We start from the raw sequence: 8,790 nt of genomic DNA on the forward strand, positions 1-8,790 counted from the left end.
TTGTAAAACATATTCTTCATATTTCAATGTTTTTGTAATTGGTGCATCCTACACAGAGGGTAGACACACATAGAGAGAGTGCTGCAAGGAGGTGCATATAACTAGAATATGTTTCTTGATAATTATGAATGGTTACATCTTTTGAGTAATATTGGAAAGACTTTACGCCCGTCCACATGGTGGTCAGACACCAGCACTACTCATAAGACTCCCCCTTAATGCGAATGTCTGTACATAGAGAGAAGTGAGGCCGGAAAAGAGATGCACCCCAGTTTGCAGTGCTTTGCATTCTAAGCTAGTGCCACTTTTTTAAGGTGATGGCAACACCTTAGTTGTATCCTAATCTACATGTTATGTCATATTTACATTATGCTATGCGTGTATAGTCAAATCACAATGTAGTCAACCTGGATCCAAAACAACATGAATGATCAGCAACATAATTTTTTTTGTCTTCATCTTTGATCTTGCCAAATGAGACTCCATGTGCACAAAAACTTTCAATTGCTTTTTGCTCTCTTGCTATGTACCATTACTCCTCTTCAAGATGGTAAAAAGCATAAAGAATGCAGTAGTGTCATCACATATCTTATCTCCTTTAGCCGCGACTGGAAGAGGTGTGTTAACATTGTTACCATGTACTGCATTGGTGCTAACGGCATCACCCTCAAAGTGGGTGGCATGTAAATTGAACATTGTGGAGAGTTATTCTTAGAGTGCTACAAGATGAAATGGGTAATTGCACAACAAAAGAGATGTCTTCTTCTTGACCTTTGGATTAACCCTTTGTGTTACATACACCCTGATGTTAGCATAAATAAGCATGTTAGGATAAATAAGCATGTTGTTATATAGGTGACTCTTCAGGAATGCTACAATAACACAATTAAGGGGAAGCATTTGCCAAGTATCCCCTTCATGCATGAATTGCAAACACTTCAACATTTTAGCAGCAAATTGATGAACACCAATCGAAAATTAAAAGTGATCACTATTGGATTTGTTTGTAGGCATGAGTTCACCCTGTTCTTCTCGCCCTTCTTCAATTTGGGGCCTATGAAAGTCAATGTATGCATCTTCAATACTAGAAGCACCATCATAGTCATGTTTTTCTTTGTGCTTTTGAATTGTGGGCTACAAGTTGTTGCTTGCATCTCCTCTACTCTTGGTGGGAGATAGCCTTTGCTTTTGTCTTTGTGCCCTTTCATTTCGGGCTGCAGATCTTTGTTTTCTGTATCTCCAATATTAACAGCGAGTCATGAAAAATGTTCACGAGTCGTTTGCAAAGCTATCTTGATTTTTCACCAGTCTTAAATATTGATCAATTTTACAATCTTTTGGAGACATTAAAGATAACTCTTTTTATAACTTTTGCAAAATAAGCATAGTTTAACTTCTTTTAAAAAATGTACATATTGCTAATTTAAAGGTTAAAAAATTTCACTTTTCATGTCAAATAACAAAATGAAAAAAACAAGTTCAATGACAAGATCTAATATTCCTTAAAACTACTAATATTTCACGCATGTCTATGTAACGTATAATACATTCTTTACTAATAATTACAAAAATGTGCATTTTCTTCTACAAGAATTTAACTAACTTTATCCCAATCATTGCTTTTCATCCCAAGAGCATATATTTGATGTTAAGATACGAAGGTATCTAGAGTCCATGCCCATAAAAGAGGCTTATTAAAAGAAACGATTTCTCTAGATTCAAATACAAAACCAACGATCCAAACGGTCAAATTTTAGATCGTAGATAGTGAGTACTACAATTTATTAGTTTACTTTATTTTGATCTAATAGTTCGATTTAGAGTTATAGTCTTTGCAAGAAAACAATTTATAGTTTATAACAGTAAGATTTTGAACCATGAAAATGACAATAGTTATCGTTTTGAAAATTGATGGAAATTTGAATTCTAGAATCCACTTTGTTGACAAAGTGGATTCTGGAATCCAAAAGACTGACATTTCTATCATGACAGTGAAATTTCTGTCCAAAAAAGAGAAATTTTGGTCCATAATGAGTAAAAATTTCTCTTTTATTGGATGAAAAATTTAGTCTGTCAATAGTAAAAAAAATTCATTGATAGAAAAAAAGCCATCGACAGGATAAAAAACTCCGACAATCAGAATTAAAATTCTAGAATCCACTTGGATTCTAGAATCTAATTTTTCATCGACAAAAATTTCAATTCGACGATGCAAATTTGGATTATAGAATCCAAATTCTCATTGACGGAGATTTTTTCTATGTAGAGAAAAAAATTTCATCAACGGAATTTTTTTCGGTCGATGGAAAAACAAATTATCCATGAGAATTTGGATTCCCTCGAAGGAATTTTTACCAAAAAAATTTTCCGTTGACGGAATTTTTTCCATCGACGAAAATTCAGATTCTAGAATCCACTTGGATTCGACGAAAATTTTTACATCAATGGAAAAAAAATCCGTCGACGAAAATGCTTTCCACCGACGGACTAAATTTTTGTGTAATAAAAGTAAAATTATTATGGACCAAAATTTCTCTTTTTTCGGACAAAAATTTCATGATCACGATAGAAACATCAGTCTATCACGATTTCAGACTCCAAATTTTCATCAATTTTTCAAAACGACAACTATTGTCGTCTTCATGGCTCAAAATCTAACTATTATAAACTCAAAACTGTGTTTTTGTAAAGACTATAACTCAAAATCTAACTAGTAGATCAAAATAAAGAAAAGTGACCATGGACTCCATATACCTAATATCAAAATATGCTTAAATTCAACCATTGGATCAACTTTATATACAAAGACATTTTATTTTCTTACATAATGCACTAGTCCCATGTAAGAGAGTTTTATCAAATTATATGGGGTCTAAAAGTAATGTCAATTTTACCACCTATCAGTTTGCAGGTAACACACTATATACAACACGCATTCTAGAAACGTGTATTGCTACAAAACTTATCCATGCTCAAGAAAAAGTATGATCTAGAGATGCTTTAAAAAAAGCAAAAAAGGAAAGAAAAGTGTAATTCGTCAACGTGTGGACATGCTTAATTTGTATGATATAGAAATTCTTGTGTATGGATTTGAGTTAAAAAATTATGGACACTTGTGCAAAAAAACAATTGATATTTTTAAGCAAAAGGTCCAATCACTCTTCTAGTTGATGAAGAGTTTCTTCTCCTTTCTAATTCTTTTTTCAAATTGGATGTTTTTGGGTTTAGAGTAAAATGTAAGTAATGTTTTATGCATTTTTTCCATAAAAGTGGTGGTTTTTTTTTAATGTTTGACATGAAAGTATGTCTTTCATCTCCATAAATTTGAAAAAAGGTGCATTTTTGGGTTTTTTTCCAAAAATGGAGTTGAGTGAACATTTGCACGATTTGTGAACATTTTTCATGACTCGCGTTGTTTATTAGGTAGGAGCATGTCTTCATCATCCTCTCCATTTGTGGGCCGGAGACAACCTTTTTCTTTATGTTGCCCTTCTTGGGGCTGCAGGTTTAATTTTGCATCTCCTTCAGCTCAATCTTCGTTCCCATCACAGAGCAACAAAAGGAGTCCAGGGTGGGAGGCAAAGCGGGCCTCCACACGCCTCAAGAAACACCCAGTGATACCATTTTACAACTGGTGGATCCTATGGGGTGGCATACACACACTCACACAACGCTACATGGAGGCGCATGCATCCAGAATATGTTTCTTGATAATTATGAACGGTTACATCTTTTGAGAAATGTTGGAAAGACTTTGTGCCCGTCCTTCTCATCCATGCCTCCCTTGTTCTAGTCCTAGGTCCAGTAATAATTGTCTTTGCAAGAATTGCTTGTATCTTTTTGTTATGCTTCTCCAAACCTTGCACTTTGCTATGAAATTCTACATTCTCTACACAACATGGAGTGCATCTTGCACAACACGTATCTCACCTTAAAAATTCAGACACCCTTTCTCCTTTTCCCTCACTAAATTAGTGAGCTCATGAATCCTTGCCTCCTTGCCCATCATCATGGCTCCGAGAAGAACAGATGTAGTTAATGCTATGAGATTGCACTGTAAGCCTCCTAGTATATCCCAATAACCCATCATTACCCTCACACACATACGTTATGAAATATATAAGTCCAAAAAATTGTGCATACCTCATGGAAAGAGGATCATGTGGAAATATTTACCCATCAACCTAAAGGTCTATATGTTTTTCAATTCATCTCTCTCTTGTTGCATCATCTAGGATTGCATCAAACCTATTGATGTCCTCTTGTGGAGTGATGCATACTTGGTCTCTACTTGGAAGTGTATGTCTCTCTTTATGATGCCAAATACCATCATTTTTTGTAAAATAAATTATATTTATACATAGATTCAATAAGGGAAACCTAGTAATATATAATATTATTCAATAACATAAAACCATAACAATAAAATTATATATGACAATAGCATAGTATTCATCTATCCATAACAATAATAATAAAATATATAATTTTAAATAATAACATAAATTATGCATACAATAGTAACACATTGATCCATAAAAGTAATCTTCTTCAAATAGCAATAAAAAGAATTACGTAAGTATTAGTAAAACATTAACCCATAAAAGCACTCTTCTTCAAATAGTACATCAAACCACAATAGTAAAATCAAACATAATTTAAAAACATTACACCAAATAACCACTTAGAAAATCATTGTAGTAAACCATAATAATATAAACAACATAACCGATAATTATCTTAGTATGAAACTTTTCTCTCATACCATTTTTTATGCCATGAAATCATCAATATATACAACTATTAACCCAAACTTAATGGATAATATAAACAACATTGAAAAATAACAATAAAAAATACACAATAGTAACATAGCATTAATCTTCATCAAACAATACATGGAACCACATATTAAGATACAATAAACCTAATTGAAATAACACTACACACCAAATAACAATTTTACTATAGTAAATTGTATTAAACCATAATGAAGTCATCTTAAGAGAATAACATTATTAAACACAACATTAACCCAAACTTATTATAAAGAAATTGAAACATAACAAATCACCAAAACATGATAGAAAACATACCTCCATAGCTCTCTTCTCCCTTGATTTTTTTGCACTATCTTTGATTAAAAACATGAATTAAGGCAAAGATGAATATTTTGTTCCAACTAAATGGCACTAAATATTCAACATACCCTTCATTCTCTCACGTGCCTTTCAAAAATAATCCTAGACTTGAGAAGATCTGATGCCATTAATGTAATAATGGAGGGAAAGGAAAATGTTCAGCAAAGAAATAAGAGCATGGTTGCTGAGGTTAAAGGTTGCACATTTTTTTATTCTTTCTCTACAAAGAAGAAAAAGTAAGAAAATATGAGGAAGATCCTAAATATGCACATTAGAATCATGCCGAACTCAAAACCCTATTTTCTAATTTAGAAAAATCAAAACAAGTCTCCAAATTAAAGAAAGACCCTAAACCTTAGTATACTTAATGAAATTCAGACAATGAATGGAAACACTTGGAGAGCATAAGCTAAAGAAATACAAAAAACAAAAGCTACATCAAGGTATCTCATTTTTTAATTTTTTTTGGAAAGCTATAAAACTAGTAAAAAGTGTTCTACTTGATTCTATAAGGGAGTGACAGAGGAAATATTATAGCATTTTTTTTTCTTTTCCTTGATTCATGGAAGAGAGAGAGAGAGAGAGAGAGAGAGAGAGAGAGAGAGAGAGAGAGAGAGACCTTAAGGAGTAAAATTTTGAGTCGAATTTTTTTCTAATAAAAAGATGTACGTTTTTTTAAATTAATACATCTTTTCTACCCATTCATGACTTCTTTAAGAATATCTAACTTGGTAAGAGGAATTTTACCAATATAAACATTACATGTGTTTCCAATATCTAACGTAGTAAGAATATTATTACCAATATCAACAGAATATTATTACCAATATCAACATGAGATGTGTTTCCAAAATAAGTAATTTTACTAATATCAACATTAGATGTGTTTCCAATATCTAACTTAGTAAGAGGATTATTACCAATATCAAACTTAGATGTGTTTCCAAAATAAGGGTGATCTAGCTTGGGATTCATGGCATGCTTATCCTTACTAAGATGGAACTTGTCAATAAAAGGACGTGTAGCTTTGCATCCTAGATTGGCAAATTAGATTTTGGAAGGACATATTTCAACCATGTACTTGTAGAGTTCCCTATAAGACTCCTATAAGATAAATATCATTAGGCTAGATTGTGGAAGTCCTTGTCTAGCACTCTCCGAGAACATGATTAATCATAGAGGTTAATAAAGTTGAGTTGTAGCGATCCTTCTTGCCACCTTTAGGTACTATGAGTTTCTTTATTTTTAGGTAGATGTAAGTCCAACTTGAAGATAGGGAAAACATATCATGGTAGAGGATAAGATGCTAAGTAATGCACTATGTATATTAGAAAAAGGTCACAATGAAAAAATAATAATTATTAAAAATTTAAAATAAAAGAATTGGTGCAGTGTGTATGCTTGCTTTGAAATTGACGCTATAAAGGGATGATACATGACATAGGTCACAAAGCACTGTGAATTCCTAAAGTGTAATTTCTTAGCAAGACACCTTGTGGTTTTGCTAATTACTAGAGATATCATGAATTCATAAAGTGTTATTTCTTAGCAAGACACCTTGTGATTTTTCTAGTTATTAGAGATATCATGAACTCAAGGTAGCTTGAGTTGTAGACCCTTGTGAGATAGGCTTGAGCCGCCTCATGTTTCCCTCTTGTCCCTTAGGGAGCAAATATACTAACATATGCATGTCTCCTCATTTATCTTATAGGAAGCTACAATGATGCATTTATTGATTTTTAAGCCTTACATTATAGAGGAGGATTAAGGAGGGTTAAAATGCTAGGAAAGGATGTTTTTCTATCTCAACAAATCAAAGTAAGTTTAATTCTCCAAAGGAGCGAGGATTTAGCACCATCCAAAACTAAATTAGGTAGTTCTTATCCTTTGAAAATCAATATAATAAATGATCTCATTTGAGATTTCTAAATTTTAGTAAAGAAAAAAAAGCTACAAAGTAGATTTTTTAGCACATAAGTGAACTATGAGAAATATTTTCTCATAGTACATACACAAGCATTGGGCCAAAATAAGAAGATGGTTGTTGATGAAATAATCACATAGTGATGAGGGAACAATGTTTGCAAGGTCTCTTTCGTCAATTCTTTGGACCTCCTGGCATGTCGCCATAGCCACTGCCATAGCATAGGAGGGCAAGGAGCTCTAGTCACTACCCGACCATAGAGAGAAGTGTGGATAACTCCACACTCTTGGGTACTTATAGGGGCTATCCACCGGCAGCCCAATTGCTCTGAATTGGGCGCCCTCACCCCAGACCCCAGATTTGCACAATTGTCCACATTTCAATGTTCGGGCTCTACATTTGGTCAAGCTCCCTATGCACCATTACAGGCTACGTAAGATTACCCCCCTCTTAAGAATAGTTTTCATCCATGAAAACAGACTAAGGAAAGATTTGGAAAGCGTATTTAATTGTTCTAATGTTCAGGCCTCCTCTAACCTATCCTTTCAGTTAACAAGTGCCTACAGTACACAATATGCCTCATGTTCCAATCTCTAAACCCATGAATCTTCTCTAGTTCAAGTGGAAGTGATACACTGCTTTCACATGCCACTGACATGAAAAACTAAATGTACTCGAGAGCACTTTGGTAACTCAAGTTTTTAGGCTACGCTAGACTTAGGCTATGCTACCAACGTGATGAATCTTCTCCTTATTTATCTCTAAGACCATATGAGATCTAGGCTAGAATCCATGCATCAACCTGAATGGAGTAAATCTAGTTGGTGAATGTTTATCTCAATTGGATTGCTTTCTACTCATTTATGCCCAAGCATATACTCTAGAACTTGGTTGACTTTCTCTACATGACCATTAATCTATGGATGGTTAGCAGTACTCATACTTAGAGTAGTTTTCAATTTTTTGAAGATTTATTTTCAAAAAGGCTATCCGAAACTTCCTATCTCTATCAGACACTATATCTCCATATGAAAGCCATATAGTTTGACAATGTAGAGATGTTTGATAAATATCCTAGCAAGCTCGGGTGTTTTCACATCCTTTTAAGTCGGAATAAACTTGGCCATCTTAGTCAGCCTATTCATTCTTCCCTTCATGAAGAGTTTTTATTGGCAAAAATGGTCAAGAAAGCTATAAACAAGTGTATGTATGCAGATCATACAATCATCTATGCTTATAACTTTTCTAAGTACTACGACAAGGAAAACAAGACACACATCATGTATTTTCCTTAAGTACTATGACCAAGGAAACATGCAGTGCTAACACAATCATAAATGTTCTGCAACTATGAAAGATTTAACTAAAACACAAACCACTACTAATTAGGCAGCAGACAACATCATGCCTTTGTATTATACTTGAGAAATTCTTGAATCCTCAAAAGCTTCATAATGAATGTTCTTCGACATCAAAGGGGTTTCTTTGCACATTCTATGACATCAACGATATTTCTCGCTTGTGGTTAGAAACCACATGGAGTTCAATGCAATAAGTTTGTGCAACTATTTCTCGCTTGTGGATCCATCTCTTACAATCCGCTTGAGCCACTTACTTATGAAATGATCATTAGATTGAATTTAGACCTTTGGCACTATTGCACAAAGTTTGGGGCATTTCAGCACCAAATCATTGTTGATCAAATGATATCCAGTCACAGCAACT

The sequence above is a fragment of the Cibotium barometz genome, chromosome 5 (assembly GCF_041138505.1).
Source record: "Cibotium barometz isolate CiBa-2024 chromosome 5, ASM4113850v1, whole genome shotgun sequence".
Lineage (NCBI taxonomy): Eukaryota > Viridiplantae > Streptophyta > Polypodiopsida > Cyatheales > Cibotiaceae > Cibotium > Cibotium barometz.